This window comes from Nomascus leucogenys, chromosome 6, assembly GCF_006542625.1.
Source record: "Nomascus leucogenys isolate Asia chromosome 6, Asia_NLE_v1, whole genome shotgun sequence".
NCBI classification, from domain to species: Eukaryota; Metazoa; Chordata; class Mammalia; order Primates; family Hylobatidae; genus Nomascus; species Nomascus leucogenys.
In genome coordinates this window covers 78,560,370-78,583,286 of record NC_044386.1, presented here as the reverse complement: position 1 = coordinate 78,583,286, position 22,917 = coordinate 78,560,370, and the positions used below count along the sequence as shown (strand labels likewise).

The window sequence follows — 22,917 nt, the reverse complement described above, 5'->3', positions numbered from 1 at the left end:
GCACAAAAATTAGCTAGGCGTGGTGGCAGACGCCTGTAGTCCCAGCTACTCAGGAGGCTGAGGCTGGAGAATGGCGTGAACCTGGGAGGCGGAGCTTGCAGTGAGCCGAGATCGCGCCACTGCACTCCAGCCTGGGCGACAGAGCAAGACTCCGTCTCAAAAAAGATAAAAAAACAAAAAACCAGCCAAACAAAAAACAACAACAACAATTAAAGGCTCATTTCTTGGAAGCCTTTGATTCAACTCATAGAGATCATTCCCTTCTCCAAATTGTGGCCCTTGTCATAGAGTTATTTATTTGGGACTAAACTATGTCATCTTGCATTGTTATCTGTTTTCACACAGTCTCTTATAGCCCAAGTAGACTGTAAGCCTCTTGAGATCAGAGATAATTTATATTTCTTTGTATTTTTCAGAATTCACCATCTTTCCCTTTGGCCTTCCCACATTCCTGTATACTCTCGACATTCCCTGGTTATCTGGCAGTTCATATTGGGGAATTATGGTTAGCTGTGGATCAGGCCTCTTCTCCCCACTTTCCTCTCAGTAATGCGTGTAGTCTCTGAGGGCAGACACTACATTCTCCTGTGTCTTTTCTGGTTTATTGAATGATAGAGGCTGTACCCTTTGTCCTTTTCAATTTTATCTACATTCTTTTCCTTCTCCTGCTCAGTTCTTGGAACTCCCATTTCTGAATGTCTACTACTACAGCCATGGCGAATAGAAGGTAATGAAACTGTGAGTCAGTGTATCCTCTAGCTAGAGTGTGAAGGTGAGTCAGCAGACAGCAGCAGTGGATCTCTTCCACCCTGAGGAAAGGCAGGAGTCTGCCTGGTGATAGGGAAGGAGGCCCTCCTCCCCACATTGTTTCCTGGAACTGAGTAGAACAAATTACTTAACTGTACTTCAGTTTCATTTGTTAAAAAATGAAGTAAGAATAGCTTCCATTCTCTTTTCATTCAAGTGGTGATGCATTGACAATTAATAAGAAAGTTATAAAATGCCTTAGATACCACCATTGGGACTATGTAATGCACCACAACCTGGTCGTGGCTGAGGCTGTGTTCTAGCCACCCCTCCTTTCTGACTACCACATCGCCCTAAAGTTAGAGGCAACAATAGAGTTACCTCATTAGTGTTTTTCTAACGAACCTGTTCAAGTCCTGGCTCACTAAATTTTAGGGAAATGATATCATTTCTCTCCAGTCTTTTAATAGATTGTCTTTGAAAGAGTTGCATGTTGCCTGTTAAGGAAATGCTTCAGTTGGAAATAATTGAGTAAGGTTAGAAATGGTTCAAGAAAACAGACACATCCCTGCTTGACCTGCCCAGCCTCAAACTTTCGTATCTCCTAGTTTGGGGAGGGATGGATGGCAGATATAGAGTGCTTCAGTTTTTGTTTTGCAGAAAGTTATATCATCGTCATGTAGAACAGACATCACAGAATGAAATTAATTAGTAATGCATTCACTGAATTTGGGCGGGATAGTTTGCTTATTTGAAAAAATTCTTGGCAAGGATGAGGATGATTTCTCATCATCCTCCTCCCTAACTGGCTGGGTAATTTAAAGAAGGCTTTTGAGTTGAAATTTTCTGAATAGAGTGGGTTCAGTTTACCCTTTTTTATATGGTAGATTGCTAATAGTGCATTACTGGGAGTGGAGGAAAGACACCCTTTTCTGCCTTAACCCTGAGCTGGAGGAATCACAGCCTTGTCTAGAAGCTAAAGACATAATTATATCCATTTCATATGCAGTATGACAAAATCATTAGAAAATTATAATTGCAAGTAGAAAAAATATAGGAGGCATATGCATATATACCTAAGATGTTTATATGGGAAGTTATGGGAGGAAAATGAAATAATTACTCATTAATAATTACTATTAATAAGGTTTCAAATGATCCCCATTTTTCCCCTTGCCTGGGTGTCCTTCCGTCATGTCCAAGTCTTAGATCAGTTTCTAGATCTAGGCTCAACAAAATTCCCTCCCCTGGACCCCAAGCCTTCCCAGATAGACACTTTCCTCTTCCATGTGTCCATGGCACCTAGTTTGAAATGTTCTTACCTCATGCATCATGGTCTGCCTTGTGTTAGACCCTTTAAGCTTTTGTGTCTCATTAAGATATTGAACTCGGCTGCGTGCGGTGGCTCACGCCTATAATCCCAGCACTTTGGGAGGCCTAGGTAGGCGGATCACCCGAGGTCAGGAGTTTGAAACCAGCCTGACCAACATCGTGAAACCCCATCTCTACTAAAAATACAAAATTAGCCGGGCACGGTGGCGTATGCCTGTGATCCCAGCTACTAGAGAGGCTGAGGCAGGAGAATCACTTGAACCTGGGAGCCAGAGGTTGCAGTGAGCCGTGATCGTGCCATTGCACTCCAGCCTAGGCAACGGAGTGAGACTCCATCTCAAAAAAATAAAAAAAGATATTGAACTCCAAGGAGCAGAAGTTGTTTCTGACACATAGCCAATGGTCTTAATCCAGCTAAAATTCACCTGTAGTGCTTTTTAAAAATGACAACCCTTGGGCACCATCCTAGACCAAAAGGATTCAGACACAACTGTATTACTTTTCAAAGTTTCCTGGATGGTTCCTAAAAGCAGCCTAGGTTGAGAGCCACTGTTGATGGATGTTTAAGCATTGTTGGCTATGCCATAATTTGATGCAACACCGAATGCAAACTGATCAGGATGTATTTTTGCCACGCGGCAACACGCCATGTAACTTAGGAAGTTTTGTGGTTTTGGCGTTTTTGGTTAGGGGGAGGGTATTATTGAATACAGCTGACTTGAATAAATAGGAAACTAGTTCCCAGGGGACTTTACAAAAGGTAAGCCTTTGTGTGACTAGCACCTGGGGGGTTTCATCGATGGCAAGGCTATGGTAGTTTTACCACCTGAATTCTCTTACCTCCTCCCCACTTTGGTGTTGACCCCAGACCAGAGGCCTCCAAAACATGGCGAGGCATCAAAACCACCTGAGGAGGTGATTCAGCAGGTTTGGGGTGAGGCTTTAAAATCTGTTTTTCACCAGGGCTCCAGGTGATTCCAGTGGAAAAACTGATAGGAGAACCACTGCTTTAACAGCTGTGTGGAGTTGAAAATGACGTGGGTCTTGGATCATAAGCAGCAGGGTGTTTTTCTTGCTTTTCCTAGATTGTCTTCCTTAACCCCAAATTATGTAATTACATACGTATTTTCTCTAGAACTTTTTTGTATTTTTAAATTTTAGCTCCTTATGTCACCCGAAATTTACTTTTCTGGTGTGAGGGGTATAATTTTTTCCAAATGGATGGTTGGTGGTCTTAAAAATAATTTATTCAGTGGTGCATTCTTTGTCTTCTGTTGTGAAGTGCCACCTTTATCTTATGTTAAATTCGTATCTATCATTTGTTTCTAGCCTCTTCTGTTTCCTTGATCCTTTTCTTTATTCCTAAACTGTTTGCTAGTACCACATTGTATAATTACTCTAGTTTTGGAATATGTTTTTATTTTTATTTTTGGCAAGACTTTACTAATTAAATCCTTTTTAAGTGAGTTCTTGGCAATTTATACTCATTTACTCTTCCAGATAAAATTTAGGATCAATGTGTCAAAGTTCCAAAACAAAATCTCTTTGGAACTTTGGTTGAAGTAGCATGAACCCTCTAGAGCAGCAGTCCCCAACCTTTCTGGCACCAGGGACCGATTTCGCGGAAGACAGCTTTTCTGCAGCCTGGGGTGTGGAGTGGGGATGGTTTTGGGAGAAAACTGTTCCACCTCAAATAATCGGCATTAGATTCTCATAAGGAGCGCGCAGCCTAGATCCTGCGCATGCTCAGTTCACAATGGGCTTTGCGCTTCTATGGGAATCTAGTGCTGCTTTGATCTGACAGGAGGCGGAGCTCAGGCGGTAATGCTTGCTCACCAGCCGCTCACCTGCTGCTGTGCAGCCCGGTTCCTGACAGGCCACTGCCGGCACAGGTCCATGGCCCCGGGGTTGGGAGCCCCTGCTCTAGAGCACTTTGAGAAGGTGAACGTCTTTGTAACTGATGCCTTGTATCCACAGACATGGTGTCCATCCCCATCAGCCCTTCTTTCAGGGCCTCCATTCATCTTTATGCTTTTCTTTACACAATTCTTTCACTTTTTTTGGGGGGGGTGTTTAGACAAGGTCTCGCTCTGTCACCCAGGCTGGAATGCAGTGGCATGATCAGGGCTCACTGCAACCTCCACCTCCTGGGATCAATCAATCCTGCCATCTCAGCCTCCTGAGTAGCTGGAACTACAGCTGTGTGCCTTCATGCCCAGCTAATTTTATTTATTTATTTTGTAGAGATGAGGTTTTGCCATGTTGCCCAGGCTGGTCTTGATCTCCTGGGCTCTAGTGATCCTCCAAAAGTGCTGGGATTACAGGTGTGAGACACCATGCCCAGCCATCTTCCCCGTTTCTTAAGTTTATTTTATTTTATTTTGTTTCGTTTTATTTTATTTTATTTTATTTTATTTTTGAGACGGAGTCTTGCTCTGTCGCCCAGGCTGGAGTGCAGTGGCGCAATCTCGGCTCACTGCAAGCTCCGCCTCCCGGGTTCACGCCATTCTCCTGCCTCAGCCTCCCGAGTAGCTGGGACTACAGGCGCCCGCCAACACGTCCGGCTAATTTTTTGTATTTTTAGTAGAGACGGGGTTTCACCGTGTTAGCCAGGATGGTCTCAATCTCCTGACCTCGTGATCCGCCCGCCTTGGCCTCCCAAAGTGCTGGGATTACAGGCTTGAACCACCGCGCCCGGCTTAAGTTTATTACTGGCATTTTATAACCCTTGTTACTGATTTGAATGGGATGTTTCCTAAAACATTGTCTTTTGAAAATATTAATAATTTTATCCATAGTTCTTATAATTTAATGGATATCATGTCATAACCCACAGAATTACAAGAATCTCACTCACCTGAATATAAAGGGATTGTAGCATTCTGAGGCATTCTATTTTTTACTCTTGCTTCAAAAACATGAGACAAAACAAAACAGGTTCTCCTCAAGTGTCCCAGGGCACTCTTCTTCATTAACAGAGTGGCCTGGGCTATGGGGCCGTCATTCGTAGGCTCTTTGGCAGGGTTGCAGAAGGAGCTGAGTCTGGGCTGAATGTGATCCATGGTGGGACACAGCCTGCAGTTTGTGCTTCTGAATAGGTCCCTGGTCAGGGGCTGGATGTTCAGTGATGCACCTCGTCATACTAAGGTCAAGAAAGCACAAGTGGAAGAAGGGGAAAGATGTCTTAATTCTGCCTAGCTGAATGAGGGATTCAGAAGTGGGAGCCAGGCCTTTGCTGATAATCTCAGAAGGAAAAAAGGATGATTCCAGGAATCAAATAATTCTAAGAACCAATTATATAAAAAGTGTTTTGCAAACTATAAAGTGATATTCACACACATTCGGAAATACTACCTCTATGTGTTTTAGCTGCATTTGAAAGTCTTTTAGAAAGAAAGCAATGCAACTGCTGAATAAAATCTCATCTCTCTACCCCAGAATTGTTGTCACAGCTTTAAGGAAGTTTTATGTGAAAGCAGAGGAAAGTAACAGTAACTCTTTAATCCAGACATGTGTCTAAACCATGGATAACTCACAGAAGGCCTTAGAGACTCTGAGAATTGGTAAATATTCTATATATCCTTAGCATCCACAGGCTAAATATCCCTCCATTCCCAGAGTCAGGGCATGCGAGCTGTTAAAAGTGTCCTATTCCTGGTACCTCTCTCTTTGCATTTCCCTGTCTTTCCTCAATCATCTTGTATCACAGGAAGTATAAAAGTAGTTAGGCAGTTCTATTTTTTGACAGCAGATTAAAAGCCAAAGTTAAAGCTAAATGCTTAACCCATTGGGTTCTAATAAGCTGGTAAAGCTGGGCAATATAGTAAGACCCCTATTCCTAAAAAAATCTTTTTACTTAGCTGAGTGTGGTGGCACATGTGCCTGTAGTCCCAGCTAATCAGGAGGCAGAGGCAGGAGAATCCCTTGAGCACAGGATTTTGAGGCTCCCCAAGAGAAAGCTGAGGCTTAGAGAGGGTAATGTGTGGTAAGAGTTAAACCCTCAGTCCTGGTACCTTTGCTTTTTTATGCTATATTTCTTCTGCAATATTCTGCACTTTGCTTAGGTTTTTTTTTCTCTAATTTAAATACTTCAACTGCCTTTCTGATCTGTTAGCCATTCTGTGTACTGTTACCTGATTGCTTTTGGAAAAGAGCTTCCAGTGGGCTGAATGTGTTTAATCTGCTGTGGCTTCTGAAGTCCCTCATCTTCAGGGAGAAGTGGCTCTTCTGTCTACCTGATTGGTCAAGCCTCTTTCTTTTCTTGATGTTCTTTTTTTCTTCATAAAAAGTTAGGCATTTAAAATTTTTTCTGTTTGTCTTTGTAAGTAAAGTACTTCAAGTTATTTTGAAAGCTGTGGTCATATCCTATCAATATGCAAACATGAGTTGATTTTTTAAAAATGACATGCTAGTTTGAGTTCTTGGTCTTTTAGTACCTACTGATTCTAGTGCCTATTGACTGGCTAATGGCTGCTTGTATTTATTGAATCTAAATATTATGCTCTTTGATTGGTGGTGTCCTGGCAGCACTCCTGTGGGCCTGTGGGGTGGAGAAGGGAAACCTGCTTGGGGAAAGGTGGGAGGTAAGAGTGGGAAGGACTTTGGTGGTTTTGGTGCCAGCTTAGCCACAGTAGAATAAAGTACTCAGTAGATTTGTAAGGTTTCTGACTCCAGACCCTGGTTCCCTGATAGCATCTCTGGACCCACCTGGGCCCAGGGCTGTCCTGAAGGAAAGGACACAAGCCTAGCTGGCTTCACTGCTTGATGATTGTAGAGCCCTAGGGCCTTGAGGGAACATAGGCCAGATAGTTACACAGGCCTTGGGCAAGACCCAGTGTTGTGCTGGCTTCAGGTCAGACCTGCAGTCCCAGTGGTGGTGGTCATAGGGGTGCTTTTGTCACCCTTTCCCTAGCTCCACACATCTCAGCACAGACAGGGAAACTCTGTTTGGGAAAAAGTAACGGAAAAGAACAAGAGTCTCTGCCTGGTAATCCAGAGAGTTCGTTTGGATCTTACACAAGACCACCAAGGCAGTACCTCTACGAGTCCACAAGAACTACAGTGTTACTGGGCTTGGGGTACCCCATAATGCAGATATGGCTGTGGTGTCCACAAACTTAGATCATAACAACCAAGTCCCTTTGAATACTCGGAAAGCCTTCCCAAGAAGGATGGGTACAAACAACTCCAGATTGTGAAGCCTACAATAAATTCTTAACTCTTCAATGCCTAGACACCCATGAATATCCACAAGCATCAAAACCATCTGGGAAAACATGGCCTTACCAAATGAAATAAATTGACCAGGGGTCAATCCCAGAGAGACAGAGATATGGGACCTTTCAGAAAGAGAGCTCAAAATAGCTGTTTTGAGGAAACTCAAATTCAAGGTAACACAGAGGAGGAACTCAGAATCTTATCAGATAAATTTAACAAGAAATTGAAGTAAGTTAAGAGAATCAGGCAGAAATTCTTGAGCTGCTGAATGCAATTGACATACTGAAGAATGCATCAGAGTCTGTTAGTAGCAGAACTGATCAAGCAGAAGAAAGAATTGGTGAGCTTGAAGACAGACTATTTGAAAATACACAGTCAGAGGAGACAAAAGAAAAAAATAAAAAAGAATGAAGCCCGCTTACAAGATCTGGAAAATCGCTTCGGAAGGGCAAATCCAAGAATTACTGGCCTTAAAGGAGGTAGAGAGAAAGAGAGATAGTGGTGGAAAGTTTATTCAAAGGGATAATAAGATAACTTCCCAAACAAAAGATATCAAAACTTAAGTACAAGAAGGTTATAGAACACCAAGCAGATTTAACTATAAAAGGAAATTACCTCAAGGCATGTAATAACAAAACTCCCAAAGGTCAAGGATAAAGAAAGGATTCTAAAAGCAGCAACAGAAAATAACATATGATGGAGCTCCAACACATCTGGCAGCAGACTTTTCAGTGGAAACCGTACAGGCCAGGAGAGAGTGGCATAAAGTGCTGAAGGATTAAAAAAAAAAAAAAAGTTTACTCTAGAATGGTATATCTGGCAAAAATATCCTCCAAACATGAAGGAAAAATAAAGACCTTCCCAGACAAAAAAAAGCTGAGGGATTTATCAACCCCAGGCCTGTCCTACAATAAATGCTAAAGGGAGTTCTTCAGTCAGAAAGAAAAGGATGTTAATAAGCAATGAGAAATCATCTGAAGGTACAAAACTCACTGGTAATAGTAAGTGCACAGAAAACCACAGAATATTATAACACTATAATTGTAGTGTGTAAACTATTCATATCTTAAATAGAAAGATGAAAGGATGAACCCATCAAAAATAATAACTTTTCAAGGCATAGACAGTACAGTAAGATAAATAGAAACAACAAAAAGTTAAAAAGTGGCGAGACAAAATTATAGAGTTTTTATTAGTTGTCTTTTTGCTTTTTGTTTATGCAATCAATGTTAAGCTGTGATCAGTTTAAAATAATGGGTTATAAGATGTTATTTGCAAGCCTCATGGTAACCTCAAATCTAAAACATATAACAGGTACACAGAAAATAAAAAGGAAAAAATTAAAATGTGCCAACTGAGAAAATCACCTTAAAGGAAGATAGGAAAGAAGGACAGAAGGAAGAGAAGACCACAAAACAACCAGAAAACAAATAACAAAATTTAGGCCTCACTTATCAGTAATAACATTGAATGTAAATAGATTAAACTCTCCAATCAAAAGACATAGAATAGCTGAGGATAAAAAGCAAGACCCAAGGATCTATTGCCTACAAGCAACACACTTCACCAAATCAAATCAAAATGGATTAATGACTTAAATCTAAGACTTCAAACTATGAAACTACTAAAAGAAAACATTGGGAAAACTCTAGGACATTGGTCTAAGCAAAGATTTTTTGGACAAATGGGATCACATCAAGTTAAAAAGCTTCCACACAGCAAAAGAAAAAATCAACAAAATGAAGAGACAACCTACAGAATGGGAGAAAATATTTGCAAACTTTCCGTCTCACAAGGGTTTAATAACCAGAATATAGAAGGAACTCAAATAACTCTATAGGAAAAAATCTAATCTGATTTTAAAATGGGCAAACAATATCAATAGACATTTCTCAAAAGAAGACGTACAAATGGCAAACAGATGTGTGAAAAGGTGCTCGGCTGGGCGCGGTGGCTCACGCTTGTAATCCCAGCACTTTGGGAGGCCAAGGTGGGCGGATCACGAGGTCAGGAGATCGAGACCACGGTGAAACCCCGTCTCTACTAAAAATACAAAAAATTAGCCGGGCGTGGTGGCGGGCGCCTGTAGTCCCAGCTACTCGGAGAGGCTGAGGCAGGAGAATGGCGTGAACCCGGGAGGCAGAGCTTGCAGTGAGCCGAGATTGCGCCACTGCACTACAGCCTGGGCGACAGAGTGAGACTCCATCTCAAAAAAAAAAAAAAGAAAAAGAAAAGGTGCTCCACACCACTGAAAATCAGAGACATGCCAATAAAAACTACAATGAGATATCATCTCACCCAAGTAGAAATGGCTTTTATCCAAAAGATGGGCAATAATGAATGCTGGCAAGGATATGAAGAAAAGGGGAAAAGGGAACTCTCATACACGGTTGGTGGAAATATAAATCAGTACAGCCACTATGGAGAACAGAAGGGCGGTTCCTCAAAAACTAAAAATAGAGCTAGCTACTTTATGATCCAGCAATTCCATTGGTAGGTGTACACCTTAAAGAAAGGAAATAAGCATATGGAAGAGATATCTGCACTCCCATGTTTATCCTAGCACTATTCACAGTAGCAAATATTTGGAATCAACCTAAGTGTCCATCAACTGATGAATGAAATCTGTACCACATAAAGAAAATGTGGTATAGTTACACAACAGAGTACTAATCAGCCATAAAAAAGAATGAAACCCTGTCATTTGTCATTTGCAAGAACATGAATGGAACTGGAGGTCATTATGTTAAGTGAAATAAGCCAGGCACAGAAAGACAAATTTCATATTTTCTCACTTATTTGTGGGAGCTAACAATGAAAAGTATTGAACTCATGGAGATAGGGAATAGAGTGATGATTACCAGAGGCTGGGAAGGGGAACTGGGGAGACAGGGGTTATGGTTAATGGGTACAAAGAAATCGTTAGAAATAATAGAAAGAATGAATAAGAGCTAGCATTTGCATGCTCACAGCAGCACGTGTACTAAAATTGGAATGACACAGAGAAGATTAGCATGGCTCCTGTGCAAGGATGTCATGCAAATTCATGAAGTGTATTTTAAATTTTATTGAAAAAAAATCTAGTATTTGCTAGCACAACAGAGCGACTATAGTCAATAATCATTTGTGTATTTAAAAATAACTAAAAGAGTATTACTGGATTTTTTGAAACACAAAGGATAAATCCTTGAGGGTGTGGATACCCCATTTTCGATCATGTGATTATTATACATTGCATGCCTGTATCAAAATATCCATATACACCTACTTATATACGCACAAAAATTAAAAATTAAAATGAATTTTATGTTCTTTGAAGATTTTTCTTTTTTTTTTTTTTTGTGATGAAGTCTCGCTCTGTCCCAGGCTGGAGTGCCGTGGCGGGATCTCAGCTCACTGCAACCTCTGCCTCCCGTGTTCAAGCTATTGTACCTCAGCCTCCTGAGTAGCTGGGATTACAGGTGCATGCCGCCACGTCCAGCTAATTTTTGTATTTTTAGTAGAGATGGGGTTTCACCATGTTGGCCAGGCTGGTCTTGAACTGCTGACCACGTGATCCTCCCGCCTCAGCCTCCCAAAGTGCTGGGATTACAGGCATGAGCCACCGTGCCTGGCTGAAGATTTTTCTTAAATCTTTCCTGATTTTATTCTAGAATAAAAACCAAATATTATAAAGTTAGTTTTAATTTTGACATTAAATGTCCAAGCAAATTAGAAATAAAAAATAGTAAGAGGCTTAGAAATGGCAGTTATTTGTAAAGGCATTGTAAACATGTCATTTGATGCTACTGTTATTTGATGCTACTGTTATTTGACATTACACATGGTAAAAACACAGTGAGTGACGTCGTAGAAAACCAACTCAAGTATTACTTTTTCCTGACAATTTTCCTCCTCCATCCAATAGTCCATAGAAATTAGACTGTCTAGAGAAAGTAAAACAAGAACACAGCACATCACGGAAATAGAACCTCAAAAAAAAAAAAAAAACAAGGTTAATGTGAAAAGTTTCCCTTATTTAATTTAACGATCAGGCTGGGTTTAAAAAATTACTGTTTTTTTGAGACAAGGTGTCGCTTGTCATCCTGGCTGGAGTTCAGTGGCACGATCATGGCTCACTGCGGCCTCGATCTCCTGGGTTCAAGCAATCCTCATGCTTCTCGATTACAGGTTGCACACCACCATGCCCAGCCAATTTAAAAAATATTTTGTAGAGGTCAGATGCAGTGGCTTACGCCTGTAATCCCGGCACTTTGGGAGGCCGAGACAGGCAGATCATCTGAGGTCAGGAGTTTGAGACCAGCCTGGCCAACATGGCAAAACTCTGTCTCTACTAAAAATACAACAACAAAAAAATTAGCTGGATGTGGTAGTGGACACCTGTAATCGCAGCTACTAGGGAGGCTGAGACAGGAGAATCGCTTGAACCCAGAAGGCAGAGGTTGCAGTAAGCCGGGATTGTGCCACTGCACTCCAGCCTGGGTGACAGAGCAAGACTCTGTCCAAAAAAAAAAAAAAAAATCTATATCTATCTATCTATCTATCTATCTATAAAATTTTGTAGAGATCGTATCTTGCTATATTGCCTAGGCTGGTCTTTAACTCCTAGGGCTCAAGCAGTCCTCAGGCCTTGGCCGCAAAACTGCTGGGATTACAGGCTGGAGCCACCATACACAGACTGAATTTTTAAAATTCTTAGTAGGGAGACCTTTTAGTTGGATGTTGACTATAGGAACGAGAAGGAAAGCGGGTGACTGAACAGCCCTATTAGGAGAGAAACACAGATGAATCAACATGAAGAATGTCTGGGATAGGAGCCTAACATGCCCAGAGCTGCCCTTTTGTGTCTCTTGGGAGGGGCTGTGTTCTGGATGAAGGCGGTTAACAGGAGGCCAGACTACTGTGAATATCGGGGTAGTGAAGTTGCGAAATACCAGTTCTACAGTATGGAGTCAGTTAGGTCAAAGGTTTTGTACGTCAAACAACGAAGCTATCTTACATTTCTGTCTGCATTTGGAAACCAGAAGGTCAGTGAAATATTTGGTTAGAAAACCAGGAACAGGAAAACATCTCTTGTTACACATAAAATCTGTATCCAAGCACTATGTATCATTCTGCACCATCCATTAGAACCAGTGGAGAGGAAGGCCCTGAAAGGTTTCTGTCTATTGAGGGTTGATAAAATGGAAGAGTTTAGTACCCATTATTGCTGCTTCAAGATGAATACAATGTGTCATTGACATTTTCTTTTTTTTTTTTTTTTTCTTTTTTTGAGACAGAGTCTTGGTCTGCCACCCAGGCTAGAATGCAGTGGCACAGTCTTGGCTCACTGCAACCCCTGTATCCCAGGCTCAAGCAATTCTCATGCCTCAGCCTCCCTAGTAGCAGGGATTACAGGCATGTGCCACCACGCCCGGCTAATTTTTGTATTTTTAATAGAGATGAGGTCTCGCCATGTTGGACAGGCTGGTCTTAAACTCCTGGCCTCAGGTGATCCACCCGCCTCGGCCTCCAAAAATGCTGGGATTACAGGCATGAGCCACAGCGCCCAGCCTGATGTTTTATTTATAGGGTGCACTCTTTATTGTTTAAATGTCTATTTTTCGATGTTGATAGACCTTTGTAGGTAGTTTCACCCGTCTTTGGTTCTCTTGCACTGTTTGCCCCATATCATTCTAAATTTTTACCCAAATGGGTTTTCAAGGACCTTGCTCCTCCTGCCTTTGGGAAGTGGTTACAGGTTAGCAAGGGTTGAAACTCCCCTACTGTTTTTCCCAGCTTAGCAGGGTGGGTGGACACCAGCCCCAACACTCCTGAGAGCCCGTAGAGACGGTCCTGGCTCAGCACTGAGGGCATCTTGCAGGCAGGGTTGGCTGAGTGTTTTGTGGAGCGAGCTTAAGAGGAGATGTTCTAAAACCAGAGAGGAAGCATTTTTCTCTGTTCTCTACAATTCAGCAGATGATATCCCTTCATGGATTTATAATAAACACAGTCCTCTCATTGACCAAGGTTGAAAAACTCAGAAAGTTTGCTCGGCACAGATCTGGGAGTCAGGAACGCACTATGTGCTGAGGAAGACATTTCAACTCCTCTTTCAAGCAAAAAAAGAAAAAAGTCAATACTGATCTAGTTTATATAGCTATCATAAAAAATTGTATTAATGAAAATAGAAATTCAGTTGTAACTAGAGACACCTACCAAATTCCTAAGCAATCTATTCATTTTCGTTTTTTTTTTTTTAGACTTGAACACTTTTACTTGCTTTGCCTCACAATGCAATTGTCAATATAGGGCCACTTCAGTTACACCTAGTACCTGACTCTACAAAGACCACAGAGCTTACTTCCTTTAGAAGGATTTTGTTTGATTAATTTACACTCTTAGCTGACATTTCTCAGTTGAGTAGGAGGAAAAAAAGGAGCTTAATTGAGCCATATTAGCCACATCATGGACGGGGAAATGTATGGAGTATGTTTAAGTGATTTGCCTTGTTGAGTAAAGATACATCTAAGCTTAGATTTTACTTTGTCCTATAAGAACTCTGTGAGCGAGATTTTTTTTTTCTTTTTTGAGATGGAGTCTCACTCTGTTGCCCAGGCTGGAGTGCAGTGGCATGATCCCAGCTCACTGCAACCTCCACCTCCCGGGTTCAAGCGATTCTCCTGCCCCAGCGTCCCGAGTAGCTGGGATTACAGGAGCAAACCACCACGCTCGGCTAATTTTTTGTACTTTAGAGACGGTGTTTCTCCACGTTGGCCAGGCTGGTCTCGAACTCTTGACCTCAAGTAATTTTCCCGCCTTGGCTGCCCAAAGTGCTGGGATTACAGGCGTGAGCCACTGCGCCCAGCCGAGCGAAATATTTTTGACTATAGTAGTTTGAATGTTCTGTTAAGTTTCGTAATGTAGGCTAAAGCTCTATTTTCTGCCAAATGCAAAATTGGAGAACAGAATAAAACCATGTGCTTTATATTATATGAATTATATCTGATGAATGTTCATGTTTAGGAAAATCACAGTCAAGCTCAGCAGTTGTAGTTATGGATAACACAACTCCATTCCTGAGCAGAGTGGGTTTCATCATAATTGCCTGCGTTATGTTTTGTTTTCATACGTGTAGTAAACTTAGGAAACTTAAAAATTATTTGGTAGAAATTTAGAGTGTGGAGCCCTGGTTTGAGTCCTGGCTCTTGTCATCTTAATCAGTTCCCTCCATTTTTACATCTGTAAAATGGAAATATTCGTAATAATAAAACACCTCCATAAGAATCAAATGAAATAAAGTAGAAGTGCTTTGTAAAAGATAAACAATTCAATAACTGTACAATTCAGTAACTGCAAGGAGGTATTATATAAGCATAGATTTGTTTTAAAACTAGGGGTTGTCAACCCAAATGTCCATCAGTGATAGACAGGATAAAGAAAACGTGGCACATATATACCATGGAATACTATGTAGCCATGAAAAAGGATGAGTTCATGTCCTTTGCAGGGACATGGATGAAGCTGGAAACCATCATTCTAAGCATACTAACATAGGAACAGAAAACCAAACACCGCATGTTCTCACTGATAAGTGGGAGTTGAACAATGAGAACACGTGGACACAGGGAGGGGAACATCACACACTGGGGCCTGTCAGGAGATGGGGGGCTAGGGGAGGGGGAGAAGAAATATCTAATGTAGATGACGGGTTGATGGGTGCAGCAAACCACCATGGCACGTGTATACCTATGTAACAAACCTGCACGTTCTGCAAATGTATCCCAGAACTTAAAGTATAATTTAAAAAAAAAAAAAAGAAAAAAACCAGGGGTGTACTGTGTGAATCACTGGAGGTATCAGAGAATTCTCAGATGATCCAACACATGTCCAAAATTCAAGTACTATTAAAAACACGTAATTTTAAAAGATACTTATGAAAGTCTGACTGCTAGATTTAAAGGGACATAAATAAACCTTATTTACCTTATTTATTTATGTCCCTTTGAATCTAGGGTTTTTTCTTTTCTTTTTTTTGAGATAGGGTTTCACTCCCATCACCCAGGCTGGAGTGCAGTGGCATGATCTCGGCTCACTGCATCCTCCATCTCCTGGGCTCAAGCAATTCTCCTGCCTCAGCTTCTGAGTAGCTGGGACTACAGGGGCACGCCATCGCACCCAGCTAATTTTTGTATTTTTTTTAGATATGACGTTTTGGCATGTTGTTCAGGGTGGTCTCAAACTCCTAGCCTCAAGTGATCTGCCCGCCTCAGCCTCCCAAAGTGTTGGGATTACAGGCCCGAGCTACTGCACCCAGCCTAGTTTTTTTTTTAATCCCAGAAAAAGTTTCAAGATTTTTTTTTCTTTTCTTTCTTTTTTTTTTTTTTTTTTTTTTGCTTTTCTGTTAATATTTTGGGTATAGTGGGAGAGGGGGTAGCACACTTGAGTTACTGCAGGACTTGTTTTTTTGTGTGACCAGAGGGAGCCCACAGCACACAGCCGGGTTCTCATTGGAAAGGCATCAGAATGAGTGTGTGCAGACAGCACTGCTTATAGTCCATGACACTCACTCCTCCACATGAATCAGGGCCACACATGGCTTCACATGATACAGGTTCTTTCCTGACATCTCAGGGGGAGTCATTTGAATGCATCCGTGTCTGTCCCACCACCTCCCAAAATGCCGGCCTAAGTTAATTGGTAAATAAATGCTCAGGCTGCTTAGCAGTGGCCTATCTCTGAGGCATGAGGTCTAATATAGTTTAAATGTAAGTCCATCGTGGCCTCCAAGTAGCTAGGAAAACAGGTGGGGGACTTCAAAGAGATCTGAGAGCAAGCCTGGCCAGGTCTCTTCTTCTTTTCCAGCCCTGGCTTATGTGTGGGACAGTGGTGAAAAGCAGCCCTTGAGGTAGAACCAAGTGGGTTTTTTTTTTATTATTCACATTCAGCACAGATTTATTGATGCAAAAAACATGCTTTCCTGATGTGGCCACAGAATCATCACTTGCTTCTTTCAAAATCCCTCAAATCTTGCATTCTGTGGTATTTGGCAGATTACATCTCATACTGTAGCAGCCTGTGCTTGCCAGCTGAAGTGTCTGAAAGTAGTTTGGAGTCGTTTTTACACTCTTTGATGCTAGTCCACCTTTTACTACATACCAAGGATAGTACATATATCCACCAAGTGGTGCCAAATCTTGTTCTTTATTCTTCTTAAATTTGAACATCAAAATTGCACTTTAATAATAAAAATACAAAGCCATGAGCTATGCAAGTAATGAATAAAGATTATTCTGAGTAGGCTTAGGTGCCACAGAATGCCCTTGTTTTTCTCTTTCATGGTTTGACCCATTGTGGTGTGAACGTTCTCTTTGAGACAATCTTTGTGTTAAATCTTTACACTAATAAATGTGTTAGAACTTCCTCAGGGATATTCTTAGCAAGGAGGAGTCGGATGTGTTTTTTAAGCTTCCTTTGTCTGCTTGGCAATTCTCTGTGAGGTTTCTGAAAGTGTGACCTGTACGTGAGACGTATAAGTGGACGGAGCAAAATGAGGGAGACATATATGCCAATCTGGTAAGTAAATCATTCTTGTAGTCAATGTGGAAAAGTTGGCAAATTTCTCTGAGATTTCCTTCTGTTTTTGACCCTGCCAGGCTGAACCCAAAGACCTGGCATTGTGATTGGAAGGGGCTGCAAAAGAAAGCCCTTGCCAAGTGATCTCTGTATAGTCGTCTTTCAGAGACTTAATAAGCTTTGGAGAATATTTGGATGAAGTTGGCAGTTTTATTGATACCATCTGATTCTACTTTGGTCCTATAGCAGTTTCTGCCACTTTGTCACCAGTGGGGGGAATATGCTGTTACCATAATGGAAAAGGAGGACATTTGGTAGCATTTTTCTGTGTTTATGTCAGGAGTCGTCGAAAATGGTCATTTTTATTTTTAAGAAAAAAAGTATGGGTACAAATTAGCTGTGTATATTTATGGGGTACATGCAATATTTTGATACAGTCCTACAGTGCATAATAATCACATCAGGATAAATGGGTATCCATCACCTTCAGCCTTTATCATTTCTTTGGGTTACAAACATTCCAATTATACTTTTAGTCATTTTTACTTATTTATTTATTTTGAGACAGGGTCTCATTCGGTTGCCCAGGCTGGAGTTCAGTGATGCAATAATCATGGTTCACTGCAGCCTCGACCTCCTGGGCTCAGGTGACCCTCCTGCTTCAGCTTCCTGAGTCGCTGGAACTACAGGCGTGTGCCACCATGCCAGGCTAATTTTTAAATTTTTTGTACAGATGGAGTGTCACTATGTTGCCCAGCCTGGTCTCAAGCGATCCTTCCACTTTGGTCTCCCAAAGCATTGCTATTACGGGTGTGAGTCATTGTGCCCCACTGACAAGAGGTTCTTCATATTTCTTTTATATCCACTGCCACAAAACTGAGTGCAATTGGTCTATTCAGTCAGGAAGTCGCTTACCTTTCATGTGCTTCCCTATTACCTGGGCATATTTCCAGGGGGTTTTAGAGGAAGAAGTAGCTCTTTCCTATGAGGATATATGCTGGTTCTGAAGTGTTTACTTAGATGCATAGTGGAAGCTCAAAAAATATTTACTGAACTCACTCTTGTGGTTTAGCTTTCAACTATAAACATAGGAATAAAGGGAGAAAAAAGCAAGAAAAACTAGAGGCTGAAAGCAAGGCAGGAAGAGAATGGATCTAGAAAGAAGTGGGAAGTCCGTTTGCTCAAAGGAAGGATACCCACTCACCAATGGGAAATAGGTCCAGTGTTGTGTGGTAGGGCTGTGGGTGGTAGTAGTAATTTCACAATGGGTGTGGGAGGTTGGTGAGTAGATGGACTAGATTCAAAAGCAGATAGCTCGCTCTCACCTATAGCCTAGCAGTTTGGGAGGCCGAGACAGAATCACTTGAGCCCAGAAGTTTGAGATTAGCCTGGCCAACATGGCAAAACCCCATCTCTACAAAAAATACAAAAATTACCCAGGCGCAGTGGTGGCATGCCTGTAATCCCAGCTACTCCAGGCGGGGCTGTGGCGGAGGATCACTTGAGCCTGGGAGTTCAAGGCTGCAGCGAGCCAAGATTGCACCACTGCACTCCAGCGTGTGTAACAGAGCAAGGCCCTGTCTCCAAAAAAGAAAAAGAAAGCAAGTAGACAGTGATGAAGCTGGATAGTTAAAACAGAAACTTGAAGAGCGAGATGTGGAACTGGGATATAGGATTTCAGAGTTTAAAAGAAATGTGACATTTCTTAGTGGATTGTCCTTCGGTTGTGTTTACTAAGCAACTGTCAGCTAGTGAGATTACTGTGTATGGCCAATCCAGATAAATAAGACAATCAAGTCTTTATGAAAAGGAAAGAAAAATTTGGAATGCACATCTCTGTCCAGCTCAATCCCTCACTCCTTTTTACGATGGAGAGCTGTTAGGTTTGTCTACACAGTAGGAAACACCTGATTAAATAACAGCATGGAGCCAATCTTGACAATGAAATTGGCTGCATCCAATAGAATCCCAGGGCTGATCGTGGTGGCTCATGCCTGTAATCCCAGCACTTTGGGAGGCCGAGGTGGGAGGATCACTTGAGCTTTGGTCTCAGGGCTTTGAGACCAGCCTGGGCAGCACAGTGAGACCTCGTCTCTAAAAAATTAAATAAAAAAAAAAATAGAGCGCCAGCAAAGTCAATTCCTGAACTCCCTTCTGTTCAGTAGTAGCATAAAGGCCTGATCTAAGTGATGGGGAAAGTTAATGTGGCGGTAGCATCAGACAGATCAATGACAATCCTGCTGTGGATTTATAGCACAGGGGACACTACATCTAGAAACACCTGTCTGTGGACTGCTGCTGCTGTCAGGTTAGTAATCTGTGTATTCTAATGAGAATGGACGTGACCTCCCTAGTGTCAGGCACATAATGGAAATCCTGGATCAGCATGCTTACTTCTTCCCATCTAATTGCAAGTTGTAATTTGTAAATAATGGGTTTACTTTTTAATTTTGAGAAGGTAAATGTGTTGCTGTACAAAAGCCCAGGATTCCTTCCCGTTAAATTGGCAGCATTCTTGGACACAGTAAATCCTATCACACACTTTTGTCTCACAAAAGAAGTAGCGGCAGTTAGAAGACTTTGAATTCTCCCTTACCCGTGACTTTGAGCAAGTGATTTAACCTCTCAGACAACACAGTTCTTCATCTGCAAAATGGAAATAATGTCTACATTATCTACTTCTACTCACAGAGTTGTTCTAGGACACAAAATGGTAAAGGAAGGAAAAGCTAAGTTACTGCAAAATTGTAGGATACTTTTGCTTTTAAATTTAATTTATATGCATCCCAATTTTTATCTAGAACCTAGATTTCAGGCTAAAGAAGAGAGCCGTTGGGCTTCATTCCACTTGAATTAGCCTCACGTTACCCTTACTTTGAAATTAGTCTTTGTTTCCTTTCATCTCTTTTGAATATCACCCTTGCCCTGCAATAATCAAAGAGAGCTGCATGCAGTGAAATCAAACCATGAAATTATAGAATTGTAGAGCCAGAACTAGCTACATACAAACAGAAAAGAAAATTTGATTGAAATATTAATTTTCATCAAGGTGAAAATGACTGACAGGTATTACTTTAACAGAGTTATTTATACTTTTTAAAGGTGTGCTATTGACCTGTTAACCTAATGAAATTTAGATTGTGGAAGGGATATAAGATGTTGAAAATTTGGGGTTCATTTCTTTCCACCTCAGTATTTTTGGAGTGGTAGAGTGCTGTGTCTGCATACTTTTGTAATAAGAAACAATTTGGGGCTGGTGTTGATAATCAAGTTGATTGCGATCTCTAGGAGAGGAGAGTCTGTCTCATCTTTTTCTTGCCATTTGTATATATTGTTCTACCTCTCCCATCTCATCTGAAATATGGGGCAGTTTCTTGGTTCTCAGTTGTTTCTTTTCTGACATGTTGCTGACCTCTGATTTCTCATATCAGTACTCTTCCCTTAGTTCAAAGATATGTTTCCCCACTTGTAGATGGGGGTTGGAAAAGGAAGGTGCTTGTGATTTAAAAGGCCTGTCACTTACTGCGTCCATAATATAGTGAGTCCACCTGTGGAGTGAGCAAGGCTGCTGTCACATCTTTCAAGGTTTTCCTCATTGATCCTACATCAGGTTAGCAAAATTCTTCTGTAAAAGGCCAGATAGTAAATATTTTAGGCTTTGTGGACCATACAGTCTGTGTCACAGCTACTCAACTCTGCTATTGTAGCATGAAATCACGTGGCTGTCTTCTAATAAAACTCAGTTTACAAAAACAATCAGACTGGGCGTGGTGGCTCACACCTGCAATCTCAGCACTGTGGGAGGACGACACAGGAGGATTGCTTGAGCCCAAGAGTTTGAGACCAGCATGGGCAACGTAGGGAGACTCCATCTCCACAGATTTTTAAAAAGTTAGCTGGGCGTCATGGTGCATGCCTGTGGTCCCAGCTACCTGCAGGGGCTGAGGCAGGAGGATCGTCTGAGGTTGGGAGGTCAAAGCTGCAGTGAGCCATGATTGCACCACTGCACTCCAGCCTAGGTGACAGAGCAAGACTCGGTCTCAAAAAACCAACAGAAATAAATAAAAAAAAATAATAATCATTGAGCCAGATTTGGCCCACGGGCTGTAGTTTGCTGACTCCTGTTTTACATGATTTTCGTAAAGGTGGGACAGGTGCACTTATAATATTAAATGGAATGGAGGGTGCTATTGTAAATACCCTCAAGTTGAATCAAGGATAGGTTTTTAAAGCAGTTTCCTTAGAAATTTACCTACAAAAGACTATTATTACAGTACCTCCCTGTACCATGTATCTGTAGATTGAATTAGGCAAAAGCCTGACAACAGACCTTGGGAATTTTGGGGGATATTTACTTTTTTCAAGTAATTGAGTTCTACCTACTTTGCCTGCCACTTTTTACATTGCATTGCCAATTTAAGTTAACGTCACTGACCTAATGTCAACAATGTTCCACTCTTAAAGCTGGAAACTGGATTCGAGGGTGAGCAAGGAAGGATGAGGAGAGGGAAGTTTACCTTAAATGATCCTTGAAGTCAACATTAGGTACCTTGAAAATCCCTTGCTGCTTGATTTTAAGGTCTTCAATTACAGCACTTTGATTCTTAACCTTAAAAAAAATTCTCCTTCAGCCATTTCAAGCCATGTGGAATATCTATTACTGCCTAGGAATTTGCTGTGGTTTTTCATTGACCGTGGCCCCAGACTCTGGAATATGTATTAATTTATCTGGGCAGAGAATAGAGAAATCCACATGCAGAATAAAGTGAACTTTATGCTGAAGCAGAATATTGAAGCTGGGAATGATTAATTCTTTAAAAATAAAGCATCAGCATTAATAAATATTGAATTCTAAGAAGGCATTTTGCAGTTTGCTTCTTAAAGTACTGAGATAATCTGACTGAGTTCCCATTTAAAAGAGAGAAGTTTTTTCCCTCCATGAACAATATTTGTTTACAGTCATTGGTAAATTATTAATCTGCATTCCAGTGTTTCATGTTTGAAATGCCAGTCCGCCCTGTCCGTGGGGATTTGATCTCACGCTGTAATCAGCAAAGGGTTCTGGGAAGTCAGAATGCTGTGGTTTGCTCTTTTAAAGACCTTAGGAGAGAATCAAAAAGTGGTGGTTATTCAGGAAGTTGGCCTGTCCAGCGTTTGACGGCTGGCAGTTTTCATAGGGGAGTCATATGAGACCATGAACTTGGAAGGCACACTAGACTGTGGGAAAGTTTGGGTGGGCTGCTCACCACCCTGTGATTTTCAGAGGTCCTAGAATGTTCTTTAGAGTATTCCTGCAGCTTTTGAATGGATGTCAAATCTCTTTTGGTTTGGGGCTACCCAAAATGTTTACATTCTGAGTCTTTGGTCCAATTTCCTCCAACAATGCACATTTAGGATTGCTATTGGGTACCTAATGAACTGGATTGATCGTAAGATTCTCAGGATCTCTGGCCCCAGCTCGACGCCACTTTCTAGCTATGGCACGTTAGGTAAGTCCTTTAACCACTCTGATTCTCACACTGAATATAGGTTAGAACAGTATCTACGTCATAGTGTTGCTTGAGGATTAAGAGGAATAATTCATGGGACTTGGCGTGAGTCTCTATTAGATTGTAAGCTCCCTGGAGGAGCTGTCTTCCCAGTGCCTCCAGCAGTGTCTGGCATATAGTGAGGAGCTCAACACACATTTGCTAAATTAACAGTAAGCATTCAGTCAATGTTAATTGTTACTGTTGTCATGAATAATAGTCTCATTATTACTTACATTACCCATTTTGAGTCCTTCTCCTTACCTTCTGTTGACAACAGTCATCTTCGTGAAGCAGCTGTGGTGTCATTGACAGGATGCTGGGTTCAAATTCTAACCCTGTCCTGATTAGCTGTGGGCAGTTTCTTAACCTCTCTGAACTAGTTTCCTTGTCTGTAAATTGTGATGATAATGCCCTCCCACAGAGTCTAAGAGGGTGACACACCCCTGCCTTAGTTTTCTCAAACATATGGATAGAAGTAGCCCTGGGACCTAGTCACATGCCCTAAGTGCTTAACTCTATAGGCTTTGCATGCTCC

General features: G+C 41.4%; 1 protein-coding gene and 1 non-coding gene across 2 annotated transcripts in view; both read left to right on the top strand.

Annotated features, from left to right (window-relative positions):
- Positions 1 to 22,917, top strand: part of MYO1E (myosin IE) — a 233,336-nt gene that overhangs the window by 21,392 nt on the left and 189,027 nt on the right. The gene's annotated exons all lie outside the window — the stretch shown is intronic.
- Positions 10,259 to 10,362, top strand: LOC115835591. Its single transcript, XR_004030632.1, has one exon. It is a non-coding gene; the product is annotated as a U6 spliceosomal RNA (small nuclear RNA).